Source organism: Pongo pygmaeus, chromosome 11, assembly GCF_028885625.2.
Source record: "Pongo pygmaeus isolate AG05252 chromosome 11, NHGRI_mPonPyg2-v2.0_pri, whole genome shotgun sequence".
Classification (NCBI taxonomy): domain Eukaryota; kingdom Metazoa; phylum Chordata; class Mammalia; order Primates; family Hominidae; genus Pongo; species Pongo pygmaeus.
In genome coordinates this window covers 32,327,668-32,351,458 of record NC_072384.2, presented here as the reverse complement: position 1 = coordinate 32,351,458, position 23,791 = coordinate 32,327,668, and the positions used below count along the sequence as shown (strand labels likewise).

The window sequence follows — 23,791 nt, the reverse complement described above, 5'->3', positions numbered from 1 at the left end:
TGCCAAGAAGAGCCTACAGATTATTCTAGAACAAAGAGGCCAGCAGTTATTAGCAAAAAAAAAAAAATGTGATGAGTTTTTCTTTGTGCTAGTCACAGAGCTTCTCAGCTTTTCGTCACATAAAAAGCTTTAGAGGAAACTCATATTCAGTTATCAGAAATTGCTTCACCTTGATTTATGATCTGGTCAGGCCCCCCTTGGTAAGCTGTGTGAACTCTTCCTACCAGAAAAAGAAAAGCTGCAGATGGATTCGCCATATATAAATGCATGCTGGCGGTGTATATGTAACTTCAAACAGTTCAGAGATAATAAATTGAGTGCCCTGTCAATGACAGCTTAATAAGCACATTTATTGTAAATGATATGACAATAGAATTATTGATTATAAATCCAAAGTGTGGTGTTTGGAATCATGTCTCCATTTCATTCCTAAGGACGGGAGTCACTCTTGATCCATTCTGTAGGGGGCAACTTAGTAACATTTCTGGCAACTCAGCTTCTTCCTGCTGTGATTAATTAATCTGGAGTTACTCAGATCTCTCTTTTTGTGTGGATTGCATTAACCTTGCTTTGCTTCTCTGAAATAATATGTACAGCTAGTGCCTTCCATGGGAGGTGGGTTTTGCCTGCGTCTTCTAGTGCTTTCTTTATACTTTGAAGTAGGAAGAGAAGAGCAGCCAGGATTGGGCCAATTACAATGTGCCTAATACATTCACATCCTTATGCTGTAATTTAGGCAGAAAAACACTGATAATTTAGTCTCGTTATTTTTTTTCCCATGTTAATCAATTTATGAGTTCTTTTTACTGAATCTTCTTTGGTTTTATAAAGATTTCTATGTAAACATTGTAAGCAAATGAACTATAAAGATCGATTCACCAAGAAAATTATTTCCCAGAGCATTTTAGTTAATCTAACTTTGTAACACATTAATCTCACCAGAAATAAAATTAAATGTGAACTATCTTTTAAATATATTTTAAAATATATAACCCTGCTATTAAACTTACAGCAAGCCATCTACCAGATCACATACCTGAGTACCTCTGCAAAGAAGACCAGGCAGAATTATTGCATGGATTTTTACCTCCAGGATTTTCTTTGTTCTCACAACTATTGAGTAGCTCAATTGAAGAATATAGAAGTATTTATTTCTTTAAGATGATGCTGAGTCTTCACATTTCAAGCTGTGCTTTTGAGTTTTTTCAATGGTTCTTCAGTCATAGTCTTTGTATTATTCTTTTGAAAATGCTGTTTAATATCTCTACTCCAAATCTGCATAATACACTTAAATGACTCACCATATGTCGCCAAAGAGTGTTGCCTCATCTCTTATCTAACAGGAGACACAAGGCCAAGCCTCATATAGTGATACGTTAACTTTTTGGTTTTTGTTTGTTTGTTCTATATTTCCTTTTTAACCAGAGATCAAAATTCCAAGCGTAAGTAGTTGGCTCTTTTGTCTTTACCATGGAGGTTGAAGTTGAACGTTTAATTTATTTTAAAAGTTTTACCATGTCCATTATAATTCCTTACAGGAGCATTGCATCTAGGGTTATGGATAGCACTTGGCTTGTTCCATCTCTAGAATTATTTACATTTTATCTTTAGTACTCATCATCAGAGAAATTTCAGAAAATGAAAGTATAGCAAGAGATTTGAAAAATATTCTGCATAGCAATCATGATTTAAGATACATTACTTTTTTCATTTGAACTTACCAGAAAAAATGTGGGCATGTTGCACTGTCAGTTTTAAATGAAACCTAGTGGCTGGGGAGTGGAGAAAGGTGTTTAGGAGGTGATGAGGGGCTCAAGTGTGTTGATCTAAGATGGGGAAGCCATAGTGGCCCAATAGCCACCTGGTACTAATGGCAAAGGCTCAGGTCTCTAAGAAAGCTTGTGATTGATTATGACCTGTGTCTCTCTTCTGAAATTGTATCTTTCTTTTTCTCCCCTCCATTTTTATTTTCCCCGACAAATCGAAAGAGGAGGTTTGGCAGTTCCATCAGACAATGTGTTCATCTGGTTCTTACCTCTGTTAATGGTTAAAACCTAAGTTCAAGTCCTAGCTCTGCTCTTGATCTGGTTCTGTGACTTGGGTGGAGGATTACTCACTTCTTTGAATCTCAGTTTTCTTTAACTTTTAGGTTCGATGGTACTTGATAAGGTTTGTTACATAGGTAAACACATGTCATAGGAGTTTATTGTACATGTTATTTCATCACCCAGCTGAAATGCAGAAAAAAACTTCTTCTTTAATGTGAGTTTTGAGGATTAAATGAGATAATATTTACAAATGCCTACAGTACAGTGCCTAGCTTGGAGCCTTGTCAATGGCATATTTCTCTATAGCAAGCAATACTGTTTGACAGCATTTTGCCTACAGTAGAACTTCTTTCAAAATTGCAGTCCTCAAACCCTGCCACTGCTTTATCAACTAAGTTTATGTAATACTCTAAATTCTTTGTCCAAATGCATTAGAATTTGAATTGAATCCAATGTAAAATCTAATTTCTCCACAGTCTAGTAATGAAGAAAAATTTTAGTATATAAATAGGTTTTTTTTTTTTTTTTTTTTTTTAGTATTTTGAGATTCATGGATATGGAAACTGCTTTTGCTTTTTCTCTTTTTAATGGTCATTCTGGATGTGTTTTTTCTATTTAGTTGCAGCTTCATAGGCAAGAATGCAGGCAGTCCCCATAGCTTGTAGAGGATGGATTCATCAGAAGGCCTATAAGCAGGCTCTGATCAGTGAGGGGAGGAGAGCAGCCTGAATGATGAAGCCCACTAGGGGAAGAGCATGTCACAAAAAAATTATAAGATATTCAGAAGGCTGCCCAATATGCTGCCTCCTCATAAATCTTCACTTCCCTTCTAAGAAAAGAAAGACGTTTCTTTATTCTGCCCAGTGTACCTCTTGGGCAAAGCTTATATTCTTTACTCATGTGTGTACATTTATCTTCATAGCTCATAAGAAAGGAAAATTGGCCCACTGTTGAAATCTCCATTCAATTTTACTACTTCAGATTCCTGATGGCATTTAAATAAAAAGGGGCAAGGATTACAGTTGGCAGTGAAGTGGATTTCAGGGACGGCTAGAAAACGGGAGAGAGACAGCCTCTTATATTTTGATCAATCTAGTCCATGAAAATGTATACATAAACATGCAGCTATAAAATATATTGACATTGAACACTTTTTTCTTTCATGGTGTTTATACTTGGTGATATCTGGGATTTTGTATAAGCTGTTTTTTAGCTTTGATGGGATGTGTCATGATGGGTATATTCTCTAGGACTCTTTTAGTATGGGACTTTTCCCAAAAGGGTCTTTCACAGAAGCGTGATATTTTTCTTACCCAAAACACATTTCACACCTGCTACTTTTGTATGTGATATTTAGAGTTATGAAAGAAAACTTGTCAAGACATATGCAAGATTTAAAAAAAATACGCTATTAAATATGTCTGTCTAAAATAGCTTTAAAGTTCAGCTCTTGAGATGATTTTCCTAGTCCCACTGAAGTCTTAGAAAGAATGAATGTATATTCTTATGCATTTATTTGGGGTTATCTTAAGCTTGGCATCCCACTGTTTGTCCTGGGAGCTTAGGGCTCTCTGGCTGCAATATCTGTCATCATGTTAGTCACCAGGTTAATTCAGCTGATTTTGTTGGTGAGGGAACTTTCTCTTTCCTCTCTCATTTTTTTTTTTCTGGAGAAACTGTAATTTGGTCAAAGTAAAATAGTCATTCCTGATGCAGACATACCTTGGAGATATTGCAGGTTCTGTTCCAGACTACCTCAATAAAGTGGATATCATAGTAAACCAAGTAATGTGAATTTTTTTGTTTTCCCATGCATATAAAAGTTAGGTTCACACTATACTATAGTCTATTAAATGTGCAATAGCATTATGTCTTTTAAAAATGTACGTACCCTTTTTTTTCTTTTTCTTTTCTTTTCTTTTTTTTTTTTTTTTTTTTTGAGATAGCATCTCACTCTGTCACTCAGGCTGGAGTGGCAATGGCATGATTGCAGCTTACTGCATCCTCAACCTCCTGGACTGAAGCGATCCTCTCACCTCAGCCTCCTGAGTAGCTGGGACCACAGGCATGTGCCACCAGTCCTTGCTAATTTTTGTAATTTTTTTGTAGAGATAGGGTCCCACCCTCAGGCTGGTCTCAAGCTCCTGGGCTCAAGTGATCCACCCACCTCAGCCTCCCAAAGTGCTGGGATTACAGGGATGAGCCACTGTAATGGCCCAACATACATACTTTAATTTCAAAATATTTTATTGCTAAAAAATGCCAACAATCATCTGGGCCTTTAGCATATCAGAATATACATTTTTTTTTGAGACGGAGTCTCGCTCTGTCGCCCAGGCTGGAGTGCAGTGGCGCGATCTTGGCTCACTGCAAGCTCCGCCTCCTGGGTTCACACCATTCTCCTGCCTCAGCCTCCTAAGTAGCTGGGACTACAGGTGCCCACCACCACTCCCAGCTAATTTTTTTGTATTTTTAGTAGAGACGGGGTTTCACTATGTTAGCCAGGATGGTCTTGATCTCCTGACCTCGTGATCCGCCCACCTCGGCCTCCCAAAGTGCTGGGATTACAGGCTTGAGCCACCACGCCCGGCTGCATATCAGAATATTTTTACTGGTGGAGAGTCTTGTCTCAGTATTGATGGCTGCTGATTGATCAAGGTGGTGGTTGCTGAAACTTGAGCAAGGTTGAATTTTTAGCATAATTCAATAAATTCATCAATGAAGTTTGCTATATCAATTGACTCTTCCTTTTATAAAATATTTCTGTATAGCAAGCAAGGCTGTTTGATAGCATTTTATCCACAGGACAATAGAACATTTTTCAAAATTGGAGTCAGTCTGCTCAAACTCTGCTGCTGCTTTATCTACTAAGTTTATGTAATATTTCTAATCTCTTGTTATCTTTTCAACAATCTACATAGTATCTTCACAGTAGTATATTCCATCCCAATAAGCTACTTTCTTTTTTCATCCATAAGAAGTAACTTATCTGTTTATGTTTTATCATGAGATTGCAGTAATTCAGTCACATCTTCAGGCTTCACTTCTAGGTTTCTTGCTATTTCCACCGCATCTGTAGTTACTTATACCACTGAAGGTTTGTACCCCTCAAAGTCATTCACAAGCATTGGAATAAACTTCTTCCAAACTCCTGTTAATGTTGAATATTTTGACCTCATTCCATGAATCACAAATGTTCTTCATGGTATGAAGAATGGTAATCCTTTTCAGAAGGTTTTCAATTTACTTTTCTCAGATGGATCAGAGGAATCACTATCTGTGGCAGCTATAGCCTTATAAAAAATATTTCTTAAATAATAAGGCCTGAGAGTTGAGATGACTCTGATCCATGGGCTGCAGAATGGATGTTGTGTTAGCAGGCGTGAAAACAATTTAAATCACCTTGTACATCTCCATCAGGGCTCTTGGGTGACCTAGTACATTGTCAGTGAGCAGTGATGTTTTGAAAGGAATTTTGTTTTTCTAAGCAGTAGGTCTCAACACTGGGTTTAAAACATTTACTAAGCCGTGATGGAAACAGATATGCCATTATCCAGGCTTTGTTGTTCTATCTATAGAGCCAGAGGCAGAGTAGATTTAGCTTAATTCTTAAAGGCCCTATGATTTTCAGAATGGTAAGTGAGCACTGGCTTTAACCTAAAGTCACATTGCATTAGGCTCTAACAAGGCAGTCAGCCTGTCCTTTGAGCCTTTAAAGCCAGGCTTTGACTTCACCTCTCTAGCTATGAAAGTCCTGGCTGGCATCTTCTATCAGCATCTATATCAAAAATCTATTGTTTAGTGTAGTCATCTTTATCTGTTGTTTGAGCTACATCTTCTGAATAACTTGCTGTAGCTTTTCATATAAAAGCACCTAAAGCACTTGGTGCTTCACCTTGCATTTTCATGTTATGGTACTGGCATCTTTCCTTAAACCTCATGAACTACTCTATGCCAGCTTCAAACTTTTCTTCTGCAACTTCTTCACCTCTCTCCGGCTTCATAGAGTTGAAGAGATTTAAGGTCTTGCTGTAGGTAGGCTTTGGCTTAAGGGGATATTGGAGCTGCTTTGTCCTCAATACAGACCACTCAGACTTTCTCCATATCAGCAGTAAAGCTCTTTTGCTTCCTTACCATTCATGTGTTCACTGAAGTAGTACTTCTAATTTCCTTCAAGTGTTTTTCCTTTGCATTCACAACTTAGCTACCTGTTTGGTGCAAGAGGCCTAGCTTTTGGCCTGTCTTGGCTTTCAACAGGCCTTCCTCGCTAAGATTAATTATTTCTAGCTTTTGATTTAAAGTGAGAGACCTGTGACTCTTCATTTCGCTTGAAGACCTAGAGGCTATTGTAGGGTTATTAATTGACCTGAGTTTAATATGTCTCAGTTAATTGGGAGGCCTGAGGAGAGAGAGATGGGGGAATCAGGGAAATAACCAATTGGTGGAGCAGTCAGAACACACATTTATTGATTAAATTAGCTGTCTTATATGGGCACGATTTGTGGTGTTCCAAAATAATGACAATAGTCACATCAGAGATCACTGATCACAGTTTACCATAGCAGATGTAATAAAAATGAAAAAGTTTGAAATATTGCATGAATGACCAAAATGTGACAGAGCAATGAAGTGAGTACATGCTGTTGGAAAAATAGTGCTACTACACTTGATCAATGCACAGTTGCCACAGACCATTGATTTGTTTAAAAAAAAATCTGCAAAGCACAATAAAATGATGTACAATAAAACAGGGCATGGTTCCGTGCTTCAACTTTGGAGCTACAGATGTAAATGTAATTGACAAAAATTTTCAAACAAAATTGCCTGAATAAGCTGTCTTCAGAAAAGTTATGACGGTGTCAAATGTGCACTCCCATATAGTACTTGTAATTTAAAAATACAAGGAAAAGATTTCCTACTTGTCATTGATAATATGCATTTAATAAATACTTGTTGGTTTACAGAATAAAAGAAGCCCATGTAGTCTTTAACTATCCTGGTCATATTTAGCATAGTCCTGCATCTAGACTTACTTAGCATTTCATATGTAATTGGCACAGGTCTCCTCTGAAAATGAAAATTAGTGAAGACAGACACTGTAAGATTTTGCAGTAAGAGAAGCAAATCAGCTTTTTAAAAACTTGACTCTTAATGTTTTAAAGAAGAAATTTTACAATTTATTAGTAAATATTATTGAATAACTATTAGATACCATTCTGGGTGCAGTAGAGAGCAATAGAAAAATATGGAGCTATATAATAAGATCATTTGAAACTAATAATACGTTGGATTATAAGGAAAGGTAAATTGTTAAAATAGGGATGATGAATGTTGGAATTTCGGAAGAGGATATGGCTTTGGGGGAAGTTTTCAGGCAGAATCCAGAATTGATCTGGACACTAGGGGACAGAGGTGTTCTGGACGGGCATAAAAAAAAACAAGCATTTCAGTTGAGCAGCTCATCGAGAAAGTGGTACAGACAAAATAATCCACATCAGGAAGAATATGCAGTCATATAACTTTCCTGCCTGACCTACAAGTTAATGTTGAGGAAAATAGGGAGAGGAGGGACGGATGGAAGCATTGGCACAGGGATGAGTGCCTGCCTCTCCCTCTCTTGTAATATTCTTTTAATAACTGTTGTAAGTAATTTTAAGAAGAAAGCATTTATTGTTCCCATAATTAAAGCTCATGATAAAATAAACACCCTCTAAGTGAGGCAGGCAAAGCTCAGGAGCAGCCTGGCCAGATGGAAAATTCAGAGATCTCTCCAAAAAGACCAGTTTTATTTTTTAATTACTCACCAAAAGGACAGGTGCCATTGCTGGGAGTCATGTTTTCCTACAGCTCTGCATCTGGCTATTATAATGAGATGTGGAGAGAAAATAACTAGTAGATAGACCAAATAATGCAACAAGTGTTGCCCAACGTTCTCATTTCATCCTCTGTGTGTGCATTTCAGAGCTTAAATTGGCTATACCCATTATATCTATATTGCTATATTGCTTTATTTTGACATTAATAATTTTTGTTGGAATCTATGTAAAATAGCTTACTTATTCTTTCATGGTATTAGTTCTTTCATATATATATATATCAACTATTCATATATATATAAACTATATATATATATAGTTTATCTAAACTGATACCTTGCAGCACACCATCTTCTGGCCTTTTCAAGGTGGCTGACCTATTTGATTCCATACTTTAAGATAAAAATGAACTGCTTCAGGTTGTTATTTAAAACTAGAACTAACTCTCTGTTCTTAGCTCCTTCCTACTTCTCTTCCAGGCGCCCTAATTCTTGGCTCGGTGTATCACTTTTGATATCTGTTTTCTATTCTTCTTTTGTTTTTTGGATGATTCACTCAGATTTCCTTTTTGGCTGATTGGACTACAGTTCTCCCTTGACTCTTGGATCAGTATACTAGTATATGCCCTGATTTTAGTATCAACTCAGGACTCTTAGAGAACAACACCTTTCTCTAGTTTGTTCCTTTGTGATACCACCACTCCTCACTCCTTTCTCCCCATTTAATTTTCTGAATTATAATGGTTGAGTCAAGAAAATGTGGAATGTTCAAAATAGACTTTCAAGAGTTATATCAATAGACAACTGTGAGGCCTTATACAGAAATGTGTAAATTTGAGATTTTTGCTAGGCTGTTTTGTAGCCACTTTTCATCAGGGTTTTCATTTTGTTTGATGGAGCAATAGTGCCTACCTGCTTACAGGTCAAAACTCTAATAAATTTCAGCATATGACTCATGATTTTCCTGAACAATGAACCACAGTGGCCCCCTGGACATCTGATTGCCAAGGAAATTTCAAACTGGACTTGATAAGAGTGGGCGTAGGTCGTTCTACCTTGTGAGGATGCTTTACTTTCTAGTTTTGAATTTCCTCTTTGCACTTTTTAGTATTTCTAACCCCACTAAAAGCTCTTTAAATTCTCTTCATCACCAGTAGATTAAGTTCAGAACTCAAATTCCTTGGCCTAGTTGTGACTTCACTCCATCTACCTCCCCTAGGACATTAGCCAGCTTGACATTCTATAAAAACACTCAGGGGCACACCGAGTGCTCACACGGTTCCTTGGAATGCATGTTCTTCTCCCAGGCTCCCTCTTGGCATGTTGCAGTGCTAACAGGGCCCAGCAGGAATGTCTGTCTCTACATTAGAGCTTCTCTAACACCTCAGCCAGCAGTAAACCCCTCTCTGATAGATCTCTCATAGAACGTTGTGCCTTTCTTTAGTCCTTAGCATATTTGGCTTTGTTCTATGGTTATTTCTGTCCAGATTCTCTCCCTACTGGGGTGGGGAGGTAACATATCATCATATTGCTAATACTTTATTAAACAAGGTGTGATATCCATCAATGTTTGTGGAAGGAATAATTGAGTTTCTGGGTAAACACTTTGGAACAAAGCATTTTAGAATTAGTGTATAATTAGATACTGCCTGCTTTTTCTTGCAAGCTTGGATACTTTTAGCCTTAAATTTTATACCAGCCTCTGACTTGCCTTTGCCATCTTCCTTGATACTGATAAACACCACAGGATTATGGAACATGGGCTGGCTTCATCCATCATACACTGCATCTATTTATCTATTTACCCTGCATACAGTACTTGAATTTGAATTTCTAATGGCAATTATTATGAAATTTTGAAGTTAACTTATATATGATTTCTTATTTATTGGATTGCATGCTATGTGTTTTATGAAATGCTCTCATGGTATTTGCTTTTGCAGTTTAAATGGATTACTTAAGAATTAGGAAAAGGGAGAATTAAAGGATTTATAGTGTAGCACAGCAAAGAAGTGTTTCCTTAGTAACTAAAACCAAAGTTATGCAGAGACACCAGGAACCGGAGCTTGCTTTGAAATCTTACCCTGTAAGCAACTTGGACTTGAAAAAATAAAGTGGAAATTAGCCAACGAGAGTAGAAATGGTAAGGGAAACAGATTAGACTAGTGCTGATTTGCATGGCCATGCATGGCACAGTAGGATTCAGAGAGTAAAGAAAGTTAACCTTTGAATTTTTTGAAGGTCGCTTTACAAAGTCATCCAATTAAAATTGCATTTCTGTAGCCAAGCTGTATTTCAGAAGGAAGCATTTAATTGTAAAATCAAGAGTCTGGAAGTAGAGTTGTGATTAGGATAGTTCGCAAGTAGATAGCAAGCACGTCCCTGGAATGCTAGTTACCATTTACCACTAGACCAAAGACTTTGATTTTCTTGAGGATCTTGGATAAAACAAGACCAGAGATGGCAAACTTCCAGCCAGGAGTCAAATCCCTCCTCCAGCAAACAGCATCTTTCTTTCTGGACAGTGTTATTCTAATCATGAAAACTAAAGCTATTGGAGGAATGGTTGTTAGACATGACTGCTCTCGAATAAAGAATCTTCAAGGATCCAAGCAGACAAAAAGCTGTGAAGTTGGTTTACCAGCTAACCAAATGAAGGGCAGGAGGGGCAGCAGGTACTTGGTTTTATCACTCTGAATGTTATAGCTCAGGCAATTGGGAACTAAAATATGCCTCCAGACTGTGCTTTTTTTCCTCCCGCTTTTCTATGTTTTTTATCTCCCCCTCTCATGCCATCCCAAGGAGCATGCCAAAACATTAGGAATATTTTTTGATTTTGTTTTCTCCCTACCATTCTGTTTAATTACCGCTTTCTTAGAATTTTCTTTTACCCTTCAAAAGAGACTACTTTAATGTAATTATTCTATTTGTTGAATGTTCTACATTAATTGTTTATCAATTCAAGGAAGAAAACAGACCTTTTTCATACTGAGATTAAATATACGTGTTTTTTACATCGAACTTTCTTTTTTTTTTTTTTTCTTTGTGACGAAGTTTCTCTCTTGTCGCCCAGGCCGGAGTGCAGTGGCACAGTCTCGTCTCACTGCAACCTCTGCCTCCCAGGTTCAAGCAATTCTCCTGCCTGAGTCTCTTGAGTATCTGGGATTACAGGTGCCCGCCACCACACCCAACTAATTTTTGTACTTTTATTAGAGATGAGTTTTCGCCATTTTGGCCAGGCTGGTCTCAAACTCCTGACCTCAGGTGATCCGCCTGCCTTGGCCTCCCAAAGAGCTGGAATTACAGGTGTGAGCCACCGTGCCTGGCCCAAACTCTCCAGTTTTCATACTCTTTGCCCATCTTCTGCCTCCAGCTTAATATATTTCTCTAGAAAGGTAGAAAACCAACCCTTTATCCCTGCATTCATTGCCCACTGTCAGCTTTGTTGTCAGAATGTCCTGGTAGCTGTGGACTGGCTCCAGATCAGGGTATGAGTTCTTTTACGTGATAATAGTCCGTGGTTTCCTAATTTGGCTACTGTAGATGGCACAGAGGTGGATTTGGTTTAATGGTGTGTTTATTTTGTCATTGATGAAAAGTAAAAGCAAGGTTTTCTAAAGCTCTAACTTGTAAACCGAGAAATTTAACTTGTACTGCCAATGACAACCAATGACAAATGTTTTGTTACAAATATTCTAGGAGAGGTAGCTAGTAGGCACAGAGAAAGTGCAGTTTGTTCATCATTGTAGTCCCAGTTTTAGTATAATTCTTGGTACTCTGTAGGCTGTCAGTAAAGGTTTATTGAAAAAAATACATGTGTCAGCTTGGATATCCTTTAATCTCTCTAGACCTCACTCCTCTCATCTACAAACGGAGAGTAGTGAATCAGGTCAATAAGTTATCTTTTAACCATTTTCATCTATGAAGCATTCTACGTATATGTATTGAAAGCCTACCATTTTCTAGAACCCATGCTTAAAAATTTTTGATAGTAACTTGTGGGAGATATATTTGAATATCTTAAAACATAAATCACCTTAGGCATAGCAGATGATTTTATTCTTTTAAATATTCACAGTGCATTGGAAAATAAATGATTAGTTATTTGTTCATGGGCTTTAATCCACATATCCTGTCTCTGTTGATGCTTTGAGGTGCTCAGCATGAAAACTGGTTGCAGGCCTGGGTTCAGCATCCTGTGAATGCTAGCAAAACACCTGCCTTCTGTGGTACCCAGGGCTTGTGGAGCCCAGCACCTGTTTTAATTTTGACCAAGTGAATCTTGGAACTCTTCCAGCCCATGTTCCTTTCATGTTGCTCAATAGCAACCCTTTAACTAAATGTTTCATCTGGCAAAATGAGATGAAAAATAATTTCTGGTAAAAGTAATTTTCTAAGACCTTTTTGGTCATTCCTCACCTACTTTGTGTTCAGTATGAGAAAGTTACTCTGCTTGTAATGAAGCCAGCTGTCTACAAAGTAAGGTCGTTAGGGCTGCTTAATTAAAGAAAAAGAGTTTAATTAGTTAAAGAATAAGTTTAACCCCAGATCAGCAGTAGTCTCTGAGGACCACACAGAGGGAATAATTAGGAAGTTGGCTTTTATTTCTCTACTCCACGTCTCAAGTCAGTTTTCTTCAGTAGAGAAGTGAAAAACATCTGATCTTGAACATCCCATACTCTTGACAAGATTAAGAAAAAAAAATCCATTAATCTGATTACTTTACCTTCAGAGTATTAAAGGATTCAAATTCCTAAGGTTCTCTAAATTTTAATGATTCCAACAGCACTTCCATCTGAGAATCTCAAAGAATTTCACAAATGCTTTCAGTCGCGCATATACTTCAAAGCAAGCACTTTTATCCCTCTTTCTTTTTGGTGATAAAATCAAGACAAAGAAAGGTTAACAAATATTTTCAACCATCAAAGGCTGTTGAGTGATAAATGAAGAAAGTAAGTGACCTTTTATTCAGTTCATCACTCAAGTAGTTAGTCAACATTTTACAAAACTGGTGTAGCCCAGCTCCCTTGAGAATGTATGTCTGAATCTTAAGGGGCATATTTTGATACAAAAATGTAGAAAAATATGCCTAGACTAACGTTTCAGAAACAAATAGCAGCATTGATAATGTGCTCTGAATTACAATTTCATATATTATATTCCAGGCTGAATTGAGCAAAGAGAGAAAATGTTGTTCCTTCCCCAAATAGATTTAGTACAAAGTGTGTTATCATCTTTTCATGGTTTTCATTTTACAAATAGGAAAGATTACTTTATGTTAGCCAGTGGAATGCAGATTTCAAATCGTGCAAAGGTTACTCATTTTTTTTCCTACCTAAATAAACTCCCCTAACATAAAACCATCTCTTTTTCCATCACCAAGATACCATTCCTAGTCATTCCTTTTCCAACAAGGTTGTTTTCTCCCCCATTTTTTTTTTGTTTTTAGCCTTTTCTGCTTCCCACCCACTGAATCTTCTACACACAGTCAGTTAATATGTCTCTACGGAGCCCTGGTTTTGTAACTAAGACTATGCCAAGTGTTGTGGGGAATCCTGGAGAAGAATGACACCAATCTGTCTCCTCAAGTGGCTTACACTTTGACTAAAGATATAGAAAGAACATGGGAGGAGTTGTAAGAAACCCAGCAGGTGCTAAATTGTAAATTACCAGGAAGAACAATGGGTGGTTAGAAAAGGGAAAGGCCAGCACTGTAGGTGATGACCACCTCCCTTCAACTCAAAAGGATGTATTGTCTCACTTTTCTTATTGAGCCTTAGCACAGTGGGCCAAACTGACGGTTATGTATTTATGAATGTCTCCTTTGTCCCCATTCCTTTGGAACTTCTTGGAACCAGGTTCACACACGTTTTGGCTCTAGCACTAGGCCAGGGAATTAGGCATGGTTGATGTTCACTGTTCATGGTGAGGCTTTCTTGGCTCAGATTTTGAAAGATGACCTGGGATTTAGGTTGAGTGACAATCGCATGCTGGAGCACTGGAGTCACAAGCACACGTCTTGCTGATGGAGATGAGCAGGATGAGAATCTCTGGGAATCTCTTGGCTGGGTCACACTGTATGAATTTGTTCCTAAGGGAAATGAAATAAATCAGTTAGTATTTTCTACCACGTATACCCCATGATCACTGACTGCTTAGGTGTACTGTGAAAAACTTGCCTGTGCGCCCATTCTTTTTTTTTTTTTTGAGACAGAGTCTCACTCTGTCGCCCAGGCTGGAGTGCAGTGGTGTGATCTCGGCTCACTGCAAGCTCTGCCTCCCAGGTTCACGCCATTCTCCTGCCTTAGCCTCCTAAGTAGCTGTGACTACAGGCGCCTGCCACCACGCCCGGCTAATTTTTTTGTATTTTTAGTAGAGACGGGGTTTCACCGTGTTAGCCAGGATGGTCTCGATCTCCTGACCTCTTGATCCACCCGCCTAGGCTTCCTAAAGTGCTCGGATTACAGGTGTGAGCCACCGTGCCCGGCCAGCCTGTGCTCACATTCTTCAGAGCTCTGTTTGCTGGACTTGAGAACATAGAAATACCCAAATGGAAACCTCAATTCAGTGTTTTTGCAGCAAGTACAGTGATTACACGGTCATTTAGTTGATAGAATAATAGTTAGTTTGGCAAGGGCTCATCCCTGTTGCCATCATTTTGAAATCTGATGTCTCTTTACACTTTAGATGATAATGGAGGCTTCACTTTTTTAACTCTTATAAATGAATGGAAGTGGAGTTCTGGTTGATCATAGTGTGTTTATGAGAGAATTCAACATCTAGAAAAGAGCATGAGATTTGAGACCAGAAAACAAGGGTCAAAGTCTGACCCCTGCCCTTAGGCCTCTGCTGCCTTTTTCCAATGATTACACTGCTCTGAACATTGTTAGTCACTGTGAGTGATGGGACCAAATCTGCAAGCTATGGGGACAAGCTGAAACAATGTGTATTAAAATCATCTTAGAAATTGAAAAGCCCTTTGTAAAAATGAGTAGTAATAACAATTGTTGTTATTCTATTTCTATTCCAAATATCTGCAGGAAGTGCTAAAATTTCAATAACAGAGGAAAACATGTCTGGTAAAATGTGACAATATGAGTGGTATATTACTAGATGGAATTTTAATTTGCCCAATAAACCCTCATACTGTTCAGAGAATTGTGACATAAGACAACATTTTGTTAATTCTAAAAATTATCCACATATGGCCTTCACATGATACAAACAAGTATCCATTATAAACCATTGGTGATGAGTTCTGAAAACTTAAGATTTTAGCTAAAATATATTCAATCGTCAATCACTAGAATGTTAGTAATTATGCACAAGGTAACCAAAGGTGAACCCTTTTTGTTTCAGCCTTTTGGATATTATGAACTACATATATTGCATATCTTCTATATGCCAGGCACATTTAATTGTCCCCAAAACTCTGTGCAGTAGCTCTTCAGGTCTGGCTTATCTTACTAAGAAAACCAATTTAGAGAGGCTAGAACATGTACCCCAGTTCCCACAGGTAGTGAATTGTATGTGCCAGGTGTCCCCCAGTCCGATCCAGTGCTCTTTTCGCTGCTACACTTACAGGGCAATTAGTTGTAAAGATGTACTTTGTGCAAAGGACTTAGGCCGTCCTCCTTTGACTGTGAGTCTCACACCACAGTGAGGCACTGTGGAAGATATGCAGACCACGTCATCTCATACTAAAAGGAGACATGAACCTCAATCTTTCGGGATTCTAAGACCTCAGTTTTACAAGTATAAACTTTTTGATGCATGCGTTTTGTGAGGATTTTCCTCTCCCTTCTTCAATGTGCATGCAGGCCAAAGTTCTGCTTTTGAATGTGGGGCTTCATTTTATATATGCAACCTTGCAAAGCGTTTTTTAAAAGCTGTAACAAGCTTTGCCAGTGCTGCTTGCTCCAAATGAGTGTGATTACTGGTTAATCAGAATGGTTAGTGTAAGTGAATGGATGTTGTAATATGAATAATTGTAAATGTTGACTCCCTGTTCCCTCTTGAAAACAAGCTAGTTCAGCCAGCTTAATGAGGTTTTTCTGGAGTGTTTACAAATTTTAAACAATTAAAATTAAATTGAATTGAAGTTCTTTGTAATTATAACTGCATTTACATCATTATCATCCAGGCAATTAGGAGGAGGTGGGGCAGATGAGACTTTTCAGGTTTAAAGTCACAATCATTATTTTCAAAAAATGACAGCAGATATTTTCAAAAATTTCTCATTTCAGTTAGCTAGAGGAAAAAAATACCTTGAGAGTTCATAGTCCAGCATGTTTTCTTTCATCGTCTTTTTCAGACAAATTGGATTCCCTTCAAAGGAAGACTTTTAAGGATGATTGCCAGTCTTGGCAATGTTAGTGACTATTCAAAGCTCATAAGGAAGCAGTGGTTTGGGCATGAGCCGGCATTACATTCTGTGGGGTCGAGGCCAGGGGGCTGCTGAGACTCGTCTATCCAGAGGTTTCTGAAAAGTGTCTAACACAGCACTGTTTGTAATTTGGTCCTGAATAAGGAACTTGGGACTGGAAAAAAACCAAAGCTTTGTGTTCACATAGCAGGCATGAAAAGTAGTCTGTGTGGTGAGGGCAGTGTACAGTTTGCAATCATCATGGCAGCTGAAGCAGCCAGAAAAAATATGTCATTGAATTTACTAAGGTATGTGTGGAATAGTGCTCTTTAAGTGGGTTTCTGTGATCAAAGAAGGAAACAAGGGCAAATCACTCTGAAATATTTTTTGTATGCATTGTTTTGATAAGCCAACCTGCCAATTTACTTGGATTGTGGAGATAGAACCAATGACAGGAAAGGCAGATTCAAGGATGTTTGGATACACTAACTCCAACAAAAATTGCAACCTGTTCTCCTGACCCCTTATATTTCTTCCCTTCTGAAGAACTCTTATGCTAATCTTTTCCTTTCTAGAAATTCCTTTTTTCTTTTTCTAAAATCATGTAAATAATTGGCAATGCTTTGCCTATTGCCTTATATGGTTTTTCAATGATTTCTAGGAAGCTAGGTAGTTTCTCTTTAGTGAAATTTGAAACTTCATCTGGGCCAAGTGCAGTGGCTCATGCCTATAATCCCAGCACTTTGGGAGGCCGAGGTGGGAGAATTGCATGAGCTTGCATGAGCCCAGGATTTTGAGACCAACCTGGGCCACATAGAGAGATACCGTCTCTATAAAAAATTAAAAAATTAACCGGGCATGGTGGCACTTGCCTGTAGTCTCAGCTACTTGGAAGGCTAAGGTCGGAGGATCACTTGAGCTGGAGATGTCAAGGGTGTAGTGAGCCATGATCACACCACTGCACTCCAGCCTGGGGACAGAGGGAGACCCTGTCTCAAAATAAATAAGTAAATAATAAATAACAATAAAAATCTCAATTGGAGGGACTCTTCTTTTGAGCTATTTGTTTCAAGAATTTAAAACTATTTTAGAATTTTCAATTAGGCAAAACTAAAATATATTTGACTTTTTGGAATGCAGAAATTTTGAAAAATTAAATATTTCTGTGCATGTTGTATAAAGATTAAATATACAGCGATGCCTCCTTATCTGTAGTTTCACTTTCCAAGATTCCAACTACCCACAGACAACCATGGTCCAAAAATATTAAATGGAAAATTTTAGAAGTAAACAACTCATCAGTTTTAAATGGCACTCTTCGAGGAGCTTGATGAGATTTCTCACCAACCTGCTCTGTCCAGCCCAAGATGTGAATCATCCCCTTGTCCAGCGTATCTACACTGTAGATGCTACCCACCTGTTAGTCACTGCATAGCCACGTGCTTATCAGATCAACTGTCATGGCATCCAGTATTTCAGTGCTTGTGTTCAAGGTCGATAGTGGCTAACACTACATCACAATGCCTATGTCATTCACCTCTCTTCATCTCATCGCAAACGCATTTTGTCATCTCACATCATCACAAGAAGAAGGGTGAGTCCAGTGCAATAAGATATTTTGAGATAGAGACTACAGTCACGTAACTTTTATTACAGAATGTTATAATGGTTCTAGTTTATTATTAATTATTGTTAATCTCTTATTGTGCCTCATTTGTAAGTTAAACTTTATCACAAAAATAAGTATATGTAGAAAAACATAGCATACAGAGGGTCTCATACTATTCACTATTTCAGGCATCTCCTGGGTACCTTGGAATGCATCCCCTATAAATAAAAGGAGACTAATGGAAATAACCCTTGTATTCGCAACATCTAGATTAAGAAATGGAATATTACAAATAGAAATATGGCCACCTTTGTATTTCTCTTTGATCTGATTTTCCTCCTTTCAGTCTCAGAGTTAATCTAATCTTAAATTCAGTCTCTCTTAATTATATATATATATAGAGAGAGATATAATATATATACTTTTTAACATTTTCATGGGTCTCAAGTCTATACATAGTATTGTTTTCCATTTGTAAAACATTATAAATTGGCAAGATACTGTATATATTCCTCTGTTCCTCTCTTTCTGGCTGGACCCTGTGTGTGAAGTTTATGGAGATAGCACATTTTTTCTGTGCTGTGCATTGTTCCATCATATGAATAATCTTCAGTTGTTTATCTTTTCTTTGTGGCTCTTACAAACAGTGCTGCTAAGATCTTTCTTTTCTCTTCTCATTTTCTCTTTTCTTATCTCTCCTCTTTTTTTCCTTATCTTTCTTTTTTTTCTTCTTTCTACAGAGCCTTGCTCTGTTTCCCAGGCTGGGTGTAGTGGCACCTTCTTAGCTCACTTCAGCCTGGAACTCCTGGGCTCAGGCAATCCTCCTGCCTCAGCCTCTCAAGTAGGTGGTACTACAGATGTACACCAACACACTCAGCTAACTTTTCCATTTTTTGTAGAGATGGGGTGACATTTTGTTCCTGTGCTCAAGTGATCTTCCTACCTCAGCCTCCCAAAGTGCTGAGATTAGATTACAGGCATGCACCAACACGCCGGATCCTAAGAACTGTCATGGTCATGTCTCCTTAAACGCATGTGTAAGAGCTTCTCCAGGGACGTATAAATAAGTAGGAGTGAAATTGCTGGGTTGTTGGCTCATTTTCAACTTTACTAGGTCTTACTAAATTTCTCTCCAGAATGGTTGCACCAATTTATACTCCTACTAGGATGGCTTAAACATTCCCAGAGTGCCACATCCTGCCAAGTTTTGATTTTGCCAGACTTAATTTTTTTTGGTCCATCTATTGTTTGTGACATGATATCATTATGGTTTTTATTAGAATTTACACATTAAATGGAGCTGACCATCTTATTACATGTTTATGGGCCCTTTATTTAAAGTACCTCTTCTTTGAGGTGCCCATTCATGTGTTTTTCTTATGTTTTCCTTGGATTGTTTGTTGGGTTCTTATTGATGTATGGGATACCCGTCCTTTTTTGGTTATATGCATTGCAACTATCTTCTTTCACTTTGTATCTTGCATTTTTGATGTCTTTATTTGCGTCTTTCGATGAACAGAATATTTTATTTTAATGCAGTTGTGTTTATCAGACTTTTCCTTTGTTATTTGTACTTCTGGGATTCTGCTTAAGGAATATTTACAACCTTAGATTCATAAAAATATCCTGTACTATAAGCATTGACTTTTTTTATATGTTTGTGAATAAACAATTTACCAACCCCATTTATTGGGGAGCCTATCTTTTTCCTATTGGTCTGCAATGCCAATTACATCACATATCAAGTTTTCAGATGTATGTGGGTCTGTTTCTGGGCTCTTCCTTCTGTAGCATCTGAATCCTTAATGAGATTTAATATTCCATTTGCGAGGAACTACACCTTTATTATTTTAAGCATACTGCTGTACTATCAGTATCATTGAATCAGTCTATCTTCTAGTCAGTCAAAAAAAAAAAAAAAAAAACCTATTACAGAATTCCAAGCTGTCTGATCAGCGTTGAACTGGAAACAGTGCAGGGAGTATAAGAGAATAAAGTATGAAACAAAGTCTCTGCCCTCATGAAGGATGGGGGAAGGCAAGGAACAAGCATTTATTATGTACTCAGTCTGAGCTTGGCATCCTGTGAGAAGCTTAAGGGAGTTAATCTTTCTAGGTATTCAATGTTAACTCTTAGGAAACAATTAGAGCAAGCTTGTCTAACCTGTGGCCCTTGGGCTGCATGTGACCCAGGATGGTTTTGAATATGGCCCAATTCAAATTTGTAAGCTTTCTTAAAACATACTGAGATTTTTTTGCAATTTTTTTTTTAGCTTATCAGCTATCATTAGTGTTAGTGTATTTTATGTGTGGTCCAAGACAATTTTTCTTCTTCCACTGTGGCCCAAGGAAGCCAAAAGATTGGAAACCCCTGAATTAAAGAATACATTCAGGCAAATTTTATTTCTGTTTAATTGTACTTTTTAGTCTGTAAGTACTGGAGAAGTTCAAGAACATGTTTGACCCTATGCATAATTTATTAATTTATAAAGAAGGGAGAGTGTGATTATGGGATGGGTAAACAGGAGTATAAGTACTTGGCACTGAATTAACTTGAGTATTTTTAAACTCTTCTAAATCTATATTTCTGCCTAGAGTTATATTAGTTCTATAGAAAACTGCTCTTTTTCAGAGAATAATTTGTGGCATAAAATGTTGAACCCAACAGGAGCACTGTCAGGGTTCTCTAGGATTCTTTGTCCAAACCAGATGTACTTCAAGTGGGAAACCCCACCCACTGGAAGGCAGGTCTTTCTGTGTGGTTAATGTGGAAGCAAATCCCAGGTCCTGGTCCTCTCAGGACCCATCCTCTCAGGACCTCAATTTGAGGTCATTAAAAAGAATAACCTTGCAACTATCAGATGAAATTCTTCAGAATTTTTTGACATATTTGATAATCCTATAAAATTATTTATATCTGTGTACAATCTAGGGTTTCTCCAATATAAAAGAACAATGACACAAGATGAAATAGAAAAGACCACCTTTAAAGAAATGGCTGATTTTTACTCATCTATTTAGTGGGGGTTAAATTAAATAATGCCAATGACAAGTTGTCCAAACATGGCTGAATCAATAAGGTCATCTAATTCTTAATTAATATTAGTCCTTAATTATGAGAAATTTAGAAAGCACATGTGCGTGTGCATACACACAAACAACATCTAGATCAGTTTAGAGAGTAACTATTTCTATTATGAATACAAATTTTGGCATGTTAATATAGAGCAATTTTAAAAGAGGTTTAAGTTTGTCAGATACAATTACCTATCATAGATAAATAACAATTCTATTCATTTCTCACAAACAAATTCTTTGGCTTCCTGTAGAAATTGTTTTACTGTCTGCTCACCTTTCTTTGGAAGAACATCTCAAACCAATTAACATGTAGGCTAGAAAAGAAATCTTGGCTGGCTGCATGCATCCTCCCACCCAGGATACATAATTTTCATTATTTACCAGTATCTACTCAGTGCTACTCAGTGAGGCACCAAGGAAGTACTGAATGCCCACTCCACTTGCCAGACTTTGGGCTGGGTGCTTTCTATACCTTGCCATTTCACTGTGTTTAAGCTGTTGAATATATATAGAAACTTGGAAATTGGTGGAAAAACAGCTTGGCATAAAGTTAAGTTGTATGATTTTCTTCTGTAATAAAAACTTGTCTTCTATTATAAAAACTAAGTCAAATCCATGCATAATAAAAATTGACGATATTTAATTATCAGATGATTAATCAAATCGTCAAGTATGTCATAAAAAAAGGACAAATCAATGATATGGTATTCAAGATAGCATTCTCACATACCAGCAACATGGTATTCTTTGGTGTGTTTGTCACTGACAGAATTTAAATTATACTGGGCATAATGCTATTTGATAATTTTTGATAGAAAAAAACAATTTTAACAAAACTTAAGCATCCTCCTTTATTTTACAAATAATGTACATGAGGGCATTATTTCTTTCCTTTTTACTTGTGAGGCTAAGGATGTTAGAAAGTCAATGTTTGCACTTTTAATCAGTATAGAACAAAGGACTTGTGTATATTCACTATGGAGTACATTGGTCAAATGTTTAATCAAGATGGTTCTTTCCTGAGGTGTGTATTTCATCTCATATAATTTTTTAGGAGTTCATTTGGCAGATGAAGCAAGGCAACCTTTTCTAAAATGGAACTGTTAAACCTCATCTCAGATAAGAAAGAAAATTCCAATTCATATACCTTGGACTAATGACCACATCAGTGCTATATGCAAATATTTTTACATATTTCTCTTGTATAAATATATCATTCAAAGTATCTGTCTTTTGAATCTGTATAGGTAATAGGAGATCAATTTTCTGATATGAATATTCTCAAAATTCATGCAACAAATGAAAACTACTTGTGAAATTCCTCCTATTGACATTAACATCATCAGAATTCTAACTGAAGTAGTCATTCAGTCCTTGTTCATTATAGTGTCTGGCTTTGTGATTTCCTGTAGAGAGAAGACATGCTTGTTTTTCACTTCCAGATCAAGTATGTGAAAGAGATGCCATACTGAGTCCTCAGCACTCCTTATACTTTAACAGAGTTTTCCTTTTCTTTCCCCAGCTTTACTTCCAAAGCATATCAGAGAGAGGCAAAGAGCATCTCCAGTTCAAAAATTCACAGTCACCCCATGTGGAATATACATTTGTAGTCCATTAAAGCATCTTCCGAAGTATGCAAAACTCCTTTTGGGTATTTTACAAAATCATCACTATTCTTAGGATGTTGCTTTTGCATAAGCTAACATTTGTCATTTGTGCTCAGGCCATTCCGAACCTGTTTCTCCTCCAAATTTGAATTAACAGGCCAGAAATTATCCAGAAGAAAATTCAATAACTTTTAATTAATTTTGCATGGCCTGGAGAAATAAGAGAAATTGCATGCAAGCAATAATGCTGCCTGTATTGCATGTCTGAAATATAGACCAGCCCAACTCTGCACAACCTCCCATTTCAAATATATCTAAATCAATTCCCTTTTGTAAAGTAACTCATTCTTATTGCTGTCTGGTTATGCCTACATGCCTGAGATAAGATGCCCTTCTACCTTAACCTTCATTATTCTTTCAAAAGTTTGCAATATGTTGGATACACTATTATTTTTCCTCTCATTTTTAGAAAACAGTTTTTTATCAGAACCACACTGGTTGATGTAAATAGATTTTTAAAATATACCTGTATACCTATATAATGAATTACGTAATTATCCTGGAATTAAAAAGAGCATATACATTTTCCATTGAATTCAATAAACTTTTATTTTATACCAACCTTGTTCATAGCAGTGTGCTGAGGACATACCCAAGGTCAGATTATGCCATGTCTCTGATTCCAGAAAATGTAGTCCAGTGTGGTAGATGACATTCACAGATAATTGCGTCATGGTGTGGGATGTAAGAAATACTAGAGAAGTATCAGGTCAGTGCAAAAGTATTCATGGTTTTTCACCATTACTTTTAATAGCAAAAACCATGATTACTTTTGCATCAACCTAATATAAAAGCGCAAGAACTAGACAGTCTAGTTGCAGGAGAAAGGAGAAGTTACAGGCTGGAGATTACCAGATAAATTTTTATCAGACAGAAGTTGAAGGTTGAGGAATATTGTAGCACATTTTCATCCATTTCCAATCCTGTTAATAAGGCATGCTAGATGTGCTTCTGAATGAATAAAGGGATTTAAATATTTCCCTCTGTAAATGTTTAGGATGTTAATTCTGAGTAAAGGTGATACAGGATATAAAATCAGTGTTTTGAGAAAGTAATATCAAAACATTGATCTTCCAAATGAAGGATATGTTTAAAATATTTTTAAAGTCTTTGAGCTCATGTATACGATCAACAGCTTCACTTTATGGTTAATAAATTAATATTAATTTATAACAGGGCAGTATTAATTTATAACAGGGCAGTATTAATA

At 37.1% G+C, this 23,791-nt stretch overlaps 1 protein-coding gene across 9 annotated transcripts in view; it reads left to right on the top strand.

Annotated features, from left to right (window-relative positions):
• NCKAP5 (NCK associated protein 5) overlaps positions 1-23,791 on the top strand; it is a 996,626-nt gene that overhangs the window by 607,233 nt on the left and 365,602 nt on the right. The window lies entirely within an intron of this gene.